Source organism: Triticum aestivum, chromosome 3D (assembly GCF_018294505.1).
Source record: "Triticum aestivum cultivar Chinese Spring chromosome 3D, IWGSC CS RefSeq v2.1, whole genome shotgun sequence".
In the NCBI taxonomy this organism is placed as follows: Eukaryota; Viridiplantae; Streptophyta; class Magnoliopsida; order Poales; family Poaceae; genus Triticum; species Triticum aestivum.
The window spans coordinates 478,377,464-478,395,173 of NC_057802.1; the positions used below are offsets into that span (position 1 = coordinate 478,377,464).

At 43.3% G+C, this 17,710-nt stretch overlaps 1 long non-coding RNA gene across 2 annotated transcripts; it reads left to right on the plus strand.

The window, feature by feature from the left end:
• Nucleotides 1-3,465: 3,465 nt before the first annotated feature.
• Nucleotides 3,466-6,357, plus strand: LOC123074996 (uncharacterized). Of its 2 annotated transcripts, none has more exons than XR_006436080.1 (3): nt 3,466-3,663; nt 3,742-5,816; nt 6,048-6,357. It is a non-coding gene; the product is annotated as an uncharacterized lncRNA (long non-coding RNA). The 2 variants fall into 2 exon arrangements; XR_006436079.1 differs by having other exon boundaries at nt 5,761-5,816.
• The last annotated feature ends 11,353 nt before the right edge of the window (nt 6,358-17,710 follow it).

Sequence of the window (17,710 nt, forward strand, 5' to 3'; positions counted from 1 at the left end):
TTCTCTATTTTACTAGTCTCATAGTGGTAGTTTGGAGACCGGGTTATAGGATCGATTGTCGTACTATCAAGGAGGGCTCTCAAGTGAGTAGCTTGATCGTATCGTTTGTACAGAGCTCAAACCATTTCATGCTTGCATCATCTTTCTTGGTTCTTGTTTGGTTTTCTCCTAGTGAGATTTGGAGCTTATGGTCATCTTCTTAACAAGCTCGAGTTCATCGAAAACGGAGTTCACATGCTTCTTTTATTGCGTTTTCGGTGTAGGAGGTTTTACCAGTCTTATTCGAGGAAGGGTTCTCACCATTTTATTATGGGCCTTTTCTAATTTGCTTATTATTGTTATTTCTATCAAGATTGTGTTAGCCCTTGCCGCTAGCTTTCCAACAAACTTGGTTTCGTTGAATTCGGAGTCCGTTTGCAGAAGTTGTGTCACTTTTGATGTCCTTATAAAAGCTGCATCGGTACTACCACTCATGGGAGCGGTACTACCGCTTGGAGGGGATGTAATTTTTTACTACCACTCTTGGGAGCGGTACTACCGCGGCTACTTCCGTGGCTACTTCCGCTCCAGATCAAAAACTCGTCACAAGTCCAGCGGTACCGCTCGCAAGCAGTAGTACCGCTACCCTTTGAGGTAGTACCACTACCCCTAGCGGTAGTACCGTCAGGACGAGCGGTAGTACCGTGAGGACGAGCGGTAGTACCGCTCTGTGCGGGCTGTGAGCATGACGGTTGGATTTTTCCCCACCTATAAAAGGGGTCTTCTTCCCCAATGAACCTTATCCTTTGAGCTCGTGTTCTTCCCCCATTGTTGACCTTCTTCAAGCTTGCTATCTCTCAATCCCTCCATGGATTCTTGCTAGTTTTGGGGGGAAAGAGAGAGGAGATCTAGATCCACATTTCCACCAATCACTTTCTCCTCTATGTGAGGGGAACCCCTTGGATCTAGATCTTGGAGTTCTTGGTGTTCTCCTTCTTGTTCTTCCTCTCATTTTCCTCCCTAGCATTAGTTGCTTTGGTGAGATTTGGGAGAGAAGGACTTGGGCACTCCGTGTGCCCTTGCCATTGCATTTGGTGCATCGGTTTGAGTTCTCCACGGTGATACATTGAAGTTGCAAGTTGCGAAGCTTATTACTCTTGGGTGCTTGGTACCCTTGAGCTTGTTCCTCTTGGGTGCTTGGGCGCCCTAGATGGTTGGTGGTGTCGGAGCTCAATCATTATGGTGTAAAGCTCAGGGCAAGCGTCGGGGTCTCCTATTAGGTTGTGGAGACCACCCCGAGCAATTTGACGGGTAACGGTGACCGCCCCCAAGGGTTGCCAAAGTGTACGGGTTCGGTGACCGCCCCCAAGGGTTGCCATTTGTACGGGTTTGGTGACCGCCCTCAAGGATCCCTTAGTGGAATCACGGCATCTTGCATTGTGCGAGGGCGTGAGGAGATTACGGTGGCCCTAGTGGCTTCTTGGGGAGCATTGTGCCTCCACACCGCTCCAAACGGAGATTAGCATCCCAAGGGTGTGAACTTCGGGATACATCGTCGTCTCCGCGTGCCTTGGTTATCTCTTACCCGAGCCCTTTACTTATGCACTTTACTTTGTGATAGCCATATTGTTCTTTGTCATATATCTTGCTATCACATAGTTGCTTATCTTGCTTAGCATAAGTTGTTGGTGCACATAGGTGAGCCTAGTTGTTTTAGGTTTTGTGCTTGACAAATTAACCGCTAGGTTTATTCCGCATTTGTTCAAGCCTAAACCGTAATTAATTTAAAACGCCTATTCACCCCCCCCTCTAGGCGACATCCACGATCTTTCAACAGATAGATAATATCCTGAGATAACTTTACAGTAGCATATATCCGATCCTTGGATCTAAGTACACCTATGAATCGAAAAAGCAGAGACCGACAGAAAAATTACTAAAGGGTAACAGATGCAACCACCTCTCGCATTCATTCTCAAACTCTCCATTAACACCTGCCCCTGGACCTGAAGTCCTGAACTAACCCCAAATCAGCACAAGGAAAAATCAAGTTGGGTGTGAGTCCAGACCAGTGATGATCGGTGCCGTACCAGCAAGATAGAGAGGGATACCAGAGGGAGGGAAAGAGAGAGAGAGAGAGAGAGAGAGAGAGAGAGAGAGAGAGAGGAGAGGAGAGTGGCTGCACATCGGCGGCGTACTGGAAGACCTCGTCGGCGGTCAAGTGAGTAGAGGATTACCTCTTGACGCATCGGATCATCTTGGAGTTGACGGCAATGATGCGCTCCCTGCTGAGGATCGTTGAGGAGACACCAAGAGTGGGGAGAAGAGGCTGAGGACACGGGTGGGCAGCTTGCAGCTGTACATCATGGTGGCGTTGTCGACCTCGAGCGTCTGCACGGAGGCTGTGGAGGCCTTCACGCGGATCCAGCTGCGCTCAATGCCCCCACGCAGATCTGCCGCCGCCGCACTTCTTGAGTTTAGGAACGTCGAGGATGCCCTGAGCCGCAGATCCACCAATCGAGTAGGATCATTTTTTCTTGAGTTAAAATCGAGCAGGATCAGGGAGGGGACAGGAGCAGGATCAAGGTGCTGGGATGGATACGCACCTACAGGGGGGGGGGACGCCGGAAGTGAAGGAGAGACCGAGAGGGCCGCAAGCGGAGGGGAGAGCCGGACGGCCGACGAGCTCGCCGACAAGCGCCCAGCCGAAGCTGTCCCACCTTCCACCTTCTCTGCCACTGAATAAGATGAACAGAAGAGCGTGGGCGAAATTCTGACAAAATACAAGGGTTAATTTTCAAAATCGAATTGTTTTTTTACGGATCCACTTAAATAAGGACTGTGTGTTTAATTATCAAAACCACGGGGCCTTTTTGCAAAAATGCTATGACGGTGAGCCCGACAGACTCAACCCATGCTTTATTATTAGGGAAAGAAATAGGGGCACCCCACTACCTGATTTTCCTGCCCTCTCATGCATCCACGTCACCACAAATTGTTTCAGCCGTTTGATTGATCATAGATGGTTCAGATCTGCAGCACACCACGCCCCCTCCCACTGACTCAGTTTACCCACGGAAGCAGAAGCAGAAGCGAACTCCCAATCGAAGCCTCTTCATGTGCCGTCGCGTCTCCTATTCTTCCCCATCTCCCTCGCGCGCGCGCCGCAAGCGTCACGAATCCGGAAAATAATTCTATGAGACCAGGTCTCACGGGCTAGCAGGTGAGACCCATCCTGATGGATGACACGTGGCATTCACAAATCACAAAGCATCTACAGTGCTTTACTTAGGCGGGTGGCATTTCTCTATTCCCTACATATCCACGATTCTCCCCCACCCCCACCTGAAATCAGGGGGAAGAGATTAGATGCTTTGTGATTTGTGAATGCCACGTGTCATTCATCAGGGCGGGTCTCACCTGCTAACCGTGAAACCTGGTCTCATATAATTTTTTTCTCACGAATCCCACGCGGCGATGGACCCAGACTCCTCTAGGGTTTGCGGCCGCCGTTGGGATAGCACCGACAGCTACTGTGGAGATTGCGGGGCAAGGGTAGATTGCAGGACGATCGATCTGAAGGATGGGAGGAACTTCACGCAGAGGGCATGAACAAGCCCATCAACATCCTCAAGGGCAAGCTCGAGCCGCAGTTCATCTCCGAGGACTCATGATGCTCTACCTGTAAGTCGCCTTTGTCCCCTCCTCCCTCATACCATTCCTAGGCTAGGCCTGATTCGATCTGATCCGGTGCTGACGTAGGGTTTCCGCCCTCAAGAGGTAATCAATTTGAAAATTGCAGCAAATTGTTGAGCCAAACTGAGTTAATCGATCCGAATTGTAAGGTAATCAGGCGCAATATCGTTTGTAAGTTTGTAACATATTTAGTTGTGTTTGGTACCTGAGCAAGAGGTGGGTACCTCTTGAAACTGAATATGATAAAATTTCCTGTTCAATTTCTGGTTTTTATGTCTATAAGAATACTCAACGTATTCGTGACACAGATCACTTATTCTTGGAGCTTCTTCTACTGAGTGATATATAAGTTGGTAAACTACATCAGCAAGACTCCATAGCTGGCATATGGAGTCAAAATTAATGCTACTCCAGAAAGAAACGCATGGTTGAAGGAAGGGTTAAAGTAACGCTGTACACCAGAGATCTTAAATGGGGAGTTCTGAAGATAATCTGTTGTTATGCATTATCTTATTTCTCATTTCTCATTTCGGACTGTTTGCATGTGTTCTGCGTTTGGTTTGATGCAACAGTTGGGTATATCTGTCAGAACATCCTGTACGCCTTATTGGGAGAAGTGGTGGAAGAATACTGAATTACTGATAATGCAGAGTTGTTCCTGTTCATGCATAAAGATAATGTTCCATTTCTCAATAGTACTTTCAGCCACGAGTAGGTTTGTTTTCACTTTGCCCTAAAAATAGGACTGAAAATGTGAATTATGATTTCTTACTGAATATTCGACTATTCGTTCAGTCAACTCCTTTGATTGTTCAGAATTATTTTTGTAAGGATATTTTATTTTATTTTATTTTGTAACCAGTAGTTAAATCACGCAAAATCTGCAAAAGCACGCCTTTCAGAAGCCTGCCTAATGCGACCTGTACTGAAAGGCATGGATATCATTTGTATACTGATTTTTCTTCTAATGCCTGTACTTTTTCTCCATGAAGTAATTATTTGCTTGAAGCTAATTTTCTGGTCATGGTCCATTCAACACTACTGGGAACTGCTGAAAACTAGACAATGATGAAGACCATAAGTGTCACAGAATATTTAAACTATGAAGCAAGTATAGTATCCACATTTTTGTTTGAACCTGTCACTTGATTATACCGAGTATGTTCCAAAATATTTAAGGTCATGTTTGAAGGTAATTTTCAGGTCATGTTCCATTCAACACTACTGGGACTGCTGAAAACTGGACAATGATGAAGACCAGTGCTACAAAATATTTAAACTATGATGCAAGTATAGTTTCCACATTTTTGTTTGAACCTAACACATGATTATACCGTGTCATTTTCTTAGTTTGCCTTAGGAAAATTTGGTGGTATGTGGTTAAAGTGATTCAGATTATTACTTCCTGGATTGACAACCATTCTTTTTCCATGAGTCACGTAATGTGAATCAACACTCGGCCAAACTCCACACGTCAAATGAACTATAGTATCCCGTGGCAACGCGCGGGGCATCAACTAGTTTTTTCAAAGGGAGTTTCAGGGCGCAGACGTATATTAGGCACACACAGACACGGGCATATAAACCCATTAGCAACTACTTGCACTTGCATGTTTTAAAAAATGATTCAGCACTGTGTGTCATATTAGCATATGAGCATGGCAAAAATTGTATGATTTTTATTTGCAAGAAATAGAAAAAAAATTGGCATAGTAACAATGTATTCAGAAATTTGTCGCTCTTGTACAGTTCACGAACAATTATTTTGTGACAGATTTTCTTACTAAGCATAGCCTCATAAATTGCATGATGTATTGTGTATTCTGCTGGTCAGAGTTCTAGCTATTTAAAACGATGGCTGTTGTATATATTATTTTAGTATTGAAAGCAAATCTGCAGATAGTGTCTAGTTCTAGCTATTTAAACCAAAATAGTATTTTGTATTCTGATAGTCCCGGTTTTATACCCCGCGCGCGCACACAAGGCCATTCTCTTCTGTTATTTGTCGAGGCGTACTTAGTACTATCAAATTATAGTATATAGTATCAACTTAGTATTTAAATCAAATCTCTATTGTGTATTCAGAGTCACATCTTCTGTTTTGGACTTGACTGGGAACTCTTCACATACTCAGCTATTTGGTGAGCTAAAAAAAATTCTGATCACAAAATTCTTTCATTTTCATTATCATTAGGTCGAGTTTAATGCTTAACTTGACACTATTTTCCCAGTATTACCAAATCTAAAACTCCTAGGAAATGATTGCATATTTACATGCTATTATTTGGTAGTTGGTAGATTGCATGCACATGCTTTCCTGATTGTTGTTTCAAGTATAAACAAGCATGTTGAACTCTTTTTTGTTTCATCAGGTTCTGAGGCACCCAAGGAAGCAAGACTAAACAAAGTGGATACTTTTGGCCACTCAAACTGGATGATCATGACATCGAAAGAACAGTTCATTTCCATTACAACATCATTTTCATCCTTTCTTGGTCTGTAATAATTCCCAGCCTTATTGCTTGGTCTGCAGAAACATAACTGTTCCTGAGCTATTGCACAAGTAATCAAGTACTCTGTTGCATTATCATTTTTGCAAAATTATGTCATGGTTATGATGAACTGTTGTTGCTATGATGAGATATTGATTCCAAGTCATGCAAAAATTAAGTTGTTGCTGTGATGATCCGCATAGATCACATTTTTATTTTGATTATCTAATTATCTTTGTGGCAAATTTATGTCGTGGTTGTGATGAACCGTTGTTGCTATGATGTGATGAGCTGCGAAGATCATGTTTTTATGTTGATTATCCAATAGTACAAAGGCAGTCCCCAGCTGCCAAACAATATTTTTATGTGCAAGGGAATGTGGGGATTGGGATGGGAGGGAACGTGGGGGGTTTGAGGGGATTGGGATTGGAGGGAGTGTGGGGGATTTGAGGGGGGTGGGTGAAGGGAAGGGGATCACCAAATCCCCTACAACCCCCCAACCTCTTGAGGGCTGGAAAAACCCTTATGCCAAACAAGGCCTGAGTAAGAAGTAAAATACATAGTTGAGCAATTTATACTTGTTGAAGAAACCCGTTGGTGCTAATTTAGTTTATCTGGTCTTAATTTCTAATTAAGCGTGCAATGACTAATGATTAAATAGGGTATACATGCTCTCCCACTGCTCCAATTTGGTCAGAGGGACTAACGCTTGTCTGTGGTCGTCCGGTAGCGTTGCAACTTGCGTGCCAATGACGACGGTGGCAAGAAGAGCAGGGTCGCGGCATTTTCTTCTGTTCGACACGTCCTAACCGTGAAGTCGGAGCTTGTAGCGTTGCAGGGCGACGTGGTCGCAATGATGCCATCTGATGGGCAAGTCAAGCTATGATGGTGCATCACATAGGCCGATAGGGTTCTCATGTGTTGTTCATTTGAATGGGTCTCGAGTTGCTTGCCTGGGTAGAGGTGACATTGTAAGCAACCTTGATAGTGTGTGTATGCCTTGTGTGTAGCCAGGTCGGTCGAGATGCTCTATTGTGTTTGCATCTTTTAACGATTTTCGCTCATGTTTCTGGAAATTAACCAGGCAACTCTCTTGTATCTTTTTCTAGTGAATCGGAGCGCTAAGGAACATGACGTAAAAAAATATTGCTTTCAAAGGAGATGTGCATATCCGGTTATTCCTGTACTAGAACCCTATTATTGCATCTAAAAGAAGAGCCCTCTTATTGACTAGGAACATGCTGTGAGGGGAAATTAAACAGCATGACTTGACTAATAAAGTATCTTGGGCATGCTGCATGCCCCCATACTATAACGAAACGATTTGTGCTTGATCACCTTAAGCCCTCTGCCACAGCGCTGAATCTCCACGCCAGTAAACATCACTAACTTATCGACAATGACAGTACTGTCATGGAAACATCACATCTGGCAGCACGTCTCTTGCGGCCTTGTTGTCATGATCGACTTGGCGACACAGAAACGACCGGCACCTAGGTGCAGGAGGTGCGATCCTAGCTCGGTACCCTCAGGGGCAGCAAATCCCTCCCACTCTTGGAATACCGGCGGCGGCGTCTGCTTTGCCGAGGCAGCACCCAGGTCTGATGCGCAGAGGACGCCACCCCCCTTTGCCGAGACACCAAACCAGAGATCGTACTCCGGAACATATTCTGCAAGGCCTTTAAACGGCAGCGGCCAGGCACCAGTCTTGCTCCACTTACCGCTCACCGTGTCCAAGCAGTAGGTGCCGAGGCTCTCTGTGGATATCAAGATGCTTGAGCTATTGACCACAGTGCACGCGGTGATCACAACAGAACGGTCGTCACCATAGCCAGGGGCATAGACATAAGGCGGCGGGGGGATGGAGTGCCATAAAAAGTCCACCCCCTTGAACATTTTAGGCCTTTCGCCATACATCAGCGCCTCGAAAGATTGATGTTCCTTCTCTTGATCGTTCTTAGGGATCGCCTCCATGACCAACAGGTTGTCACCAACGGCGAGGGGCACTGATTGCCACTTGGCCTTTTTGAGGCTTAGCAACATGCGGACAGCTTGCAGGCCGTCATCATATAAGACGGCTCGACCTCTCTCGTCTGTGCAGACGATCTTGTTCCTGCTGCTGCCGAAGAGCATGAACTCCATTATCTCCCGTCTACAGTGGCGGAGCTTCGAAGAAAATGTTGGGGGGGGGGGGGGGGGGTGCGACTAAAGAGAGCACAATTTTTTTCAAAAATCTGAGTCATAGGCAGTAGTACAGGATATTACATGGGTACCTAGTACCTACCAATACCTACGTTACAATTTGTAAAATGGTAAATTTTCTAATTTATAAAATGATTAACTGAGGATAAATCATGCAATAAAATCGCTAAGCCACTACTACGTTGCACATGTGGTAAGCAATTCAAACTATGTGAAAATCACTAACCCGAAATTTGAGAAAACAAATTAGATTACATGTGATGTCTTCCACGCCGCGAGCCTGCGGACACTGCCTCCTGCCTTGCTGCTGGAGCGCTAGACCTCATGGCGAGTAGGCACTGACGGTGAGTTGCAGTTATGTGTAATACTCGTGCGAGTGGAAATGGAGGCTACAGGCTGGATCCAACGTGTAAAGGAGATGCGGTGTAGTGTGCTTGGTGGACTGCAGTGGACCAGTGGTGGGCTGGGCAACGTAGCAAGCATAGGTAAAAAAATATGTGCAAAAATACTGCGCGGGCCATGGCCCAGTTGGGCCCTAACTAAGCTCCGCCCCTGGGGAATGCTCGGACCGAGGAGGGTGGAAAGGCAAATCCTATTTGGCGCTGCAGGCGCCCGTTACTGTGTATTTTGCAAACGGGCGCCTGCAGCGCCCCAAGCTGGGCCGGCCCATTATTATTCCGAACTCACAAAAAAAAGGGTGCTGCGATCAGATTTCGAACACGCGACCTCGTGCCCGAAGTGAACGGCACCAGCCACTCGGCCATCCAGCCGATTGTGTAAAACATTCATTTCACTCCTTTTATTCCTTTCCACAATCGTGGTTTTTCTTGACATTTACATTCGGTTTTTCATTTTTTCCCTGGTTTTTCTTCAAAACCGGTGAAACTTTTTCCCAAGATCCATGAACTTTCGTTCAAATTGATGAACAATTTTTCAAAACTGATGAACTTTTTAAGAAAATGGATGAACTATTTTCCAAATTCGATGAACTTTTTTTCAAATTCAATGAACCTTTTTTTTAAATTCAATGAACTTTTTTCAAAACATTGATGAAAATTTTCAAATTCAATGAACTATTCTTTCAAATTTTGATGAACTTTTGTCAAATTAGATGAACTGTTTTCAAAATTGTTGAACTTTTTTAATTTTTTGTGAACTTTTCTTAAAATCGATGAGCTTTTTTCAAATTTTTTGAACTTTTCTTAAAAGTTGATGAACTTTTTCAAAGCCGATGAACTTTTCAAGTGATTTTTAAATTTAAGTTACGTTTTACTGAAAAGCAATAACTAGAACTTTTTTTTGTTAACGGACACCAAGAAGAGGTTGGTCTAGTGGTTGATGCGTTAGTCTGGGTACTTGAGGTGCTGAGTTTGAACCCCAGTTCTCCCACTGCTCTTTTTTCAAGTTTTCCTTTCGTTAGCATGTAATGGGCCAGATTCGAAACCGGCCCAGTCGAAAAACGTGCAGGCGCCAAGTTGTGTAACTGGCGCGCCGACTAGGGGCTCCCGGGCGGAAAGCCATTGTTGGTGGCGGCACAGAACGGTCCTCCACCACCGCAGCCGCGGAGTCAAGTGCACCCTTGGGGTAAAACAAGTGTGACGCCTTGATGCGGTGCAGAGTGTATGAGCTCCTTTTGACGTTCATGGCCGTCATGTACATGAATTTTTGGTTCATTGTTCAAAGGCAGACTTCTCTATGGATCAATTTTGCCACTCCCTTCTTCTAATAATCGCCTAAGAGACCACACGATTATCTGAAATACAAATTACACGCGTTAAGAGAAAGAACTGTAAATTCAAATCAAAGTAGTAAATAACATAGTAGAGCAGCCCTGCGAATAAACAAAAAAAATAAGCAGGTCAAAAAATAAACGAAAAATAAGGTCGTGGCTTTATGTACCAATCATACTAGTGTCAGTCCACTAAAAAGACCAGTTATAAATTTGTGTTAACCGATACAGCTTCCAAATACTGGCTGCTTCACAGAACAATGACCCAAGGCTACTGACTAGCGGTAGCAGGTTCCATTATTTTTGCACAAGTATACCACAAATCATACACAAGTATTATTGCTCCAACAGAAGGAAAAATACTGGTGAAATTTCTAGGCTATTTAGCCTCTGTATATACTTCCCTGTTATTTTAAGTAGGTGGTCACAGGTATACGGTATGGGCAAAATTCAAAACAACCTGCAGTCCCTAAGAACAAATGCAAAGGTACTATATACAAGTAGAAAAAATAATACTGACACTAGTTTCTTGGCAACATAACGTGATCTAGTACTTGGATTTGTAGAATAAAATATACATCAGATTATAAAAGGCTCTACGCCTTAATTTGATATATGCAGCAGGCTTCTCTAACCTTAACTTGTACCCTCGACCAAATCACTGATAGATGTGTTAATACTCAGTGTGTGAAACAAAGATGAATGAATAGTAATCAATCTGGTTGTCCTTTCATTAGATGATCAAGGTATTTATACAGATGGCAACAGACGTGACCGATCACGAGAGGTGTCTGTTCGGGGAAGGAGATAACCGACGCGACGGTTGCCAAGCAGGCAACTGCCTGCGGTAAGACAAGAGGAGATTCCCCCATTATTAACACATGTTAATTAATTCTAACACTTCCCCTAATCTGCACTTGTTCATATAGTATCATCATCTTAAAAAGCTCCTCCAAAAACCCTGTGGGAAAAATGTGAGGAGTATAGTGTTTGATATGTTGCTAAAACTTCTTCAAACCCAGTGGGAAAATAAGGAGAAAACGGTGCAACATATAATAGTTATTGTCTCTTTTAACTCAATACGAGAAAACTCATAGAGTTCAGAGGACAATAAATATGTCGTATATACTTTCCTAAAAACCCCGGTGGGGAAAACTGAAAGTATGACATATGATCTCATGTTGATATTACCTCATTAAAAACCTTTATGAGAACCTGTAAAGTAAACTCATGAAGGGAAAAAGAGTATAATATAATGCATTGAACAGGAACAATTCAGGAAGATACTCCCCCTGATTCTTGCAAAATCCGAAGCCATCACCTACCAATTCCATGAACACATTTCTGGAACATAGAAGTTGATAGAGACCCGATGAACAAATCAGTCGCATGATTTGACTTGCAAGATATGCAATATAGTGATATTGCTTATTATGTAACCTGTTTGCATCCGGGAAACACAAGAAACATTATCGTTGAGATAATGGTTGGTGGATGTAGCCATGAGGTCTATTTTGAAGACTCTTCTTGAGGGGGCTACCACACCTAGTAGGAACACTAAGCTTGTCTACGATCTGCCATAGTGGGGATCTGATCGATGTATCCAATGATATCGGTGTTCACATTTCTGTGAAACTGAAAAACCAGGACACGATGTTTGATGCCTTTGGCGATATCGAAAGATATTCTTGAGTACCAACCAATTGTGTTTGGTGGATCCAATGGCATTATGGAACGTTGAGTCCCAATATCTCATTTCCATCATCTTTTGGTCTAAATAGATCTTTCTTTACGTCTAGAGAATGAACTACCATGAGAGTTATGGATGGATAAGATTTGTCCACAATGAATTTCTCCAATATAATATAGATATAGACAACATAGTATACCATAATGTATGAATGAAGGTGCTCGGTTTGTAGTAACGTGCGGTATGTTGGTTTACCCAAATCCTTTATTTTAAATTCCGTCATTTAGATGATTACATGTGTCGTCATTGCAGACACACAAACATGGATAATCATCATTGTAGGAGTAATCCTTGTGTATAAGGAAATCACTATGTCGGTTGTACCATATGTACCGACAACAATAAGTCGTATGGTGACTTACTGATTTTTACACAATGTATGTTGCATTTTGCATTTCGATTCAGAAGTGAGATTCCATCGGGAATCAATCATATATGTCTGAATCTAGTGATCCACATGGATATGTGATCACTACATCTATTAACTACAGAGATAGATGATTTTGTACTGCCGATGATATAAGTTATCGGAAAGAGCTTCCACCTTTGGAGAATAGTTGGGTATCTGCGTGAACCCTTGTGCTACAATACTTGTTCTATGTTTCACCACCTTGTTGTTCTCAATTCTGTTTCTAGAAGAAAACTGGTGTCAGTATTGCTTATGAATACCCTCTCATTATTGAGCAAGATCATTTCTACCTAGATTATATCCTTTGCTTGAGTTCAGTCTGAGTGTTGTTCACACTTTGCCATGGCCATGGTCTTTGGATCTGAATCGTTTGAAAGGTTTTTGCAATCTAGTTGAGAAATGTATGTCGACAATTGTAGACTTCCGGTTATATGATTCTCCAGAATCTATATATCAATATATAGTTGATGGAAATATCGTTACCCATGGTGACTGCTCGCGATTTCCCAATGCGGTTGAGTCGGGTATTCCGATGTCCCGGTCATTGTGTGCACTATGACCTGGGTTGGTGGAGGTTTCCCATCCACTGGGTGTATACTACCCATTAGGTGTCTGTCAACGTGAAGTTGACTTGCATTTACTGATTCATAGGCCTTGATATCCTTGCTTGCAAGAAGCTGAATCCTGATGTACTTTTGCGTACTTCTCCCCCTGTTGCTTTGAACGGGGAGTTGAGTGGTTTTAGTTGGTACCTCCACTCTTTCAGACATATTTTGCAGGATTGTAGGATTGCGTGACACCTTTATAGTCAGTAAATGAATCTGGCAGGTTATTTGCAATGTGTTGCAAATCTTCTGAACGCATGGTTCAGATCTTTGAGTACGTGGATTTGAGGCAGAAATGTGTTGAACTTTCCACTAATTTCCTGGCATTCTTTATGGTACTTGAAATCTCCCCCTAATGCCTGGAAATGTTCCTCATTGAATCAGCATACTGACCTTGAATAACTCCCCATGCGAGGGGCTTGAGGTATTGACGGAAATACAGTTATTGCTCACATAGATCCCAACTATAAGTTGAGGGCCAATGCTGTATGCCGGGTGGTGATATCAGTATGCAACCGAATTACCGCAGATAGGAAATACTTGGTAGATATCCACATACCAAAGATAGACGGGAATGATATTATGCAGTTCTGTCATGAGTGTGTAAAACTGCATGACCCCAACGTAAAGTTGGTAAGTTGCAATTCCAAAGTAAAGATAATGCAATGAGCTTAACTCTTTCGATAGGATTCTACCAAACCATTTTGAGTCTAGACATTAGGACAAATTGCTAAACTTTAATCCAAAGGCCATAGAGAAGGCACTCAAGGAGAATTCTGCAATGTTATCCATTCGATTTGCTTGAAATCGATGTTAGGATAATGAGCCAATGGTTTCGTGTGAATAAAGCACACATTTAAGACCATCATGTAGATATGTCTTCTAGAACCATGGAATACCTGAATAGTCTAGTCAATGGATGGGAAGAGCCACTTACCTCGACTTGATGCATTCAAGGAGTCTGAGTGGTTCAGCGTAGACTTTAAGGTGCGTGGGCCTTAAAATTAGCTTCCCTGTGTCACTTGTAGTGCACATAAAATCCACATGTTGTTAGAATTTAGCATCATAATAATCATAAACTATTGGAATTGCTGATAGTTTCGGTTTCAACCCAATGTCTCGATGACCAAGGCGAGTATGCCAAGTTTGTCATGTACAAGACACTCTGAAAAACTATCTTGTACGCAACATGTGCTACGGGTTGTGTCGTATGTGTAGTACAATTCAGATGATACACAGAGAATGTGCTTGCCATATCCGTTGCATATGGTAAAGAGAAGTTATTTCTCTTTGTTGTCATCATAAGTTTCGTTAGAGAAACTATTTTGACGGATACCTCTATAGTTTAGTAGGGTACGAGTTAAACCGGGAAGTAATAAAACATCCGTAGGTTACTCGAGTACCCACAGGGATAGTAAATATGACTCGAGTTGAGCCAGCAAATACCTCATCGCGTCTAGCGATTTTAAAATATCTCACTTTCTCCCAACGAGATTGGAAACATTTTACTTCCCTAAGTATAGAGGTCGTGGTGCATATGTCCACAAGGCAGAAATCATCTTTCATCAGATTGACCCCCGTAGAAATCTATATATAGACATGAAGATTCTCAATATGAAAATCACTCAGATATATAGAATACATACAAATGTATTTGTACCAAAGTGCTGATACAATATATTGCGATATACAATATATGATGACAACAATACTTATGTTCTTATTAGGACATCATAAATGGACAAAAATTGTGTTGACCACTCAGGAGATTGAGAGACTAGACAAAGTCTTCAAACATATTAGTTGAGTCATATTCAACCATCATATTCTTCGTTAAAGGTTTAAGTGAGCTCCAAACCTTTGCCCTTGAGGTCTGTTGTGCCCGAGGAATTGCTCATACAGAATAACCAGATGCAGAGATCTGAATCGATATAATGCCTTATGATGTATAAGACATTTTTTTCTGTTAACGGTGTGATTCCGACCAGAGGTTAATCATGTGGTCTAGGATTGCACATACTATTCCACGAGACACAAGAGTGATCATGATGTCCATGCCCAGGTAGGGTAGTGATGGCCATTGAGGGCGAATGCCTCAAATTCTCTAGCCATCGGTTACCAGAGATAATTAATTTACGATTAGTAAATTAAAGACCATCATGGTAATGTTGCAAAATTAATGGATATTTCAAGAAGTTATCTTGAAACCATTAATGTGAATCTCAAATTGCTAAGCATGACACCTTGAAGATAATCTCCAAAATGAAGTAGATCTCGCATCACCAGGGAGTATAATCTGATGAAATCAGTAGATACTCACTCCTAATGCCTTATGTCATGACTTAGTAAAATGCATGGGAGTGCACAATGTTGTGCAATCATAATGTCAAATATGACAAAATATAGGCTTTATCAGTAGTCATCGATAATCTGCGTAGGCAGTAGATCCATATGACTACCTTGTGATTTCAAGCATCAATTTGAAGAAATCACCTTGAATTTTGCATCCGTATTTGCAAGAAATTGAAAATCTCAATTGCAAATAGACGTATTAGTCTCGACATGTGGTTAACATGGAAATAGATACATCATAGAAATATTCCGGAATACCTTGTACTCAACGGAGAAACAATACTGCAGAGGTATTGAATTTATCTTTGCAAGAGATTCAAAATCTTCATTGCAAATGGACGTAATTAATCTCAACACGTGATAAACGTGGAAATTTATTACATCAACTTATGATCTGGAATACATCTCGGTACTCAACAGAAAAATACTACTAATGTAGTGAATAATAATGATGTTGCAAACTTGATGTTCAAGTGAAAAACTTGAATTGTATAGACCTTAAATTAAAATGAGATGATCTTGTATCAAGTTGCAAGATAATTCAGCGAGGTGAATTAATAATTTGCGAGAGAAAATTGATCTCAATCGCAATGAGATTGTTTTGCGAGAAAATGGTAATTCTCAATCGCAAATCTATACTGTTGTGCGAGAAAACTTAATCTCAATCGCGGAAAACTTGTTCTAGAATTTTAGAACTCAACAGAGAATGCATGTCAAGTATCAACATACACATATTTCTGGAATTTTAAAACTCAATAGAAAATACAGTAATTAACAGGGTCTAAGACAGGCAAGTACTAGTAAATAGTACTGTTAGTATTGTTCAAAATTAACCTCGACCACTGTTTTACCCATGTTGCAAATTTCGCAAAAACAGGGACCTGCATGCAAAAATGGCAAAGGGATAAGGTTGCCTCTACTCTCTCTCCTGTGCGGTTCCGCGATGGGGATTTTTCTACCGCCGTCTCGAGCGGCCTCGAGGGCTAGCCAGAGAAAGGAGAGGGAGGATCTTGCCGTGCCGGAAGCCGCCGCCGCAGGGCGCTGGAAAGCGCCGTCACGGGCTTGAGACGCCCAGACGCGGCCGCTTCGGGCTGTGCAGGAGGCCGCCCGGTCGCTATGTCTTGCCGCGACGTGCCGCCGGAGAGCGCCGTTGGTGGCGGCAGGACTCAACGCGGAGGTGTGATCCGGTGGCGCGGCAGGAGACGAAGCCGCTGGAGCCGGCGTCTTGGTCCAGCGGGGACTGAAACCAGGCGATGTCTCTTGCTGTGGATGCCTTCGTCCTTCGTCCAGCGTATGGCAAGATTCTGTTCATGGTAAAGCAAATTTGTGTAGCCATGAAGAAAATTGGAAAAGTAGTAGCTTGTTTCTCTGTAGCAATTAGATGAAGTTGGTACTCCAATTTGCGTGGTGCTTGACTCCAGTCTCCGATTCTCTTCTTCTTCCCATCTTGGAGTTTGTTCGTCGGATTTGCTGCCGCTCTCCATCGGGACGCTGCTATTCGCCCCGTTCTTCTCGCGTGGCATCTCTCTCGGGAGAGTCGTGCGCCTGTTTCCTCACACACGCGCACCGAAGGAAGTAGTTGCGGATGGCCGGACGAGAGTCGTGGCCTCGAACGCCACCGCCCGAGATGGGCTCTGCACGCACATCCGCCAGGATGCGGCCTGGACGTGCGCCAAAGCCGTCGCAGGCAGGGCGCCGCTGGAGTCGCCGTGCGGGAGCGTGCTGATAACGTGTTAATACTCGGCGTGTGAAACAAAGATGAATGAATAGTAATCAATCTGGTTGTCCTTTCATTAGATGATCAAGGTATTTATACAGATGGCAGCAGACGTGACCGATCATGAGAGGTGCCTGTTTGGGGAAGGAGATAACCGACGCGACGGTTGCCAAGCAGGCAACTGCCTGCGGTAAGACAAGAGGAGATTCCCCCATTATTAACACATGTTAATTAATTCTAACAGGATGGATCAAATCTATACTAGAAAATTTAATACTGAAGCAAAGTAGCCATGTACTAGCTAGTGCTAACCACCTTCCAGGCTTGCTCAATTTCTTGCTGGAAATTAATGAAGCGAGGGCTCCAAGGCCAGCTAGAAGGAAGCAAAGCATTCGTAGGAGCAGCGCCTCTAGCACTTTGGGGATGGTGCGGCAAGTACCCACAAGGCGGCGACGACGACCCTCGATGTGCCGGCGGCGATACCAGGACGGCGACACGGCAATTTATAGAAACAGCAATACGATGGGTACATATATAAATAACGGAAATACTAACTCCCACACATGTGGGCGTTTGCATATCGCCCACACGCATGGATTAACGTATGTTTGTATTTGCACGAATCTTGGCATGTTTTGCCAGATTTTTTATGCCATGTAAGACATGGCTGATGTGTGGGCGTTGGAGAGTTCGCCCACACACCTGTAGCACGCGGTTTGCCCGCTGCGCTGTGTGGGCGAACTAGTTTCTGCCCACACAGCCACCACCTAGTACATGCG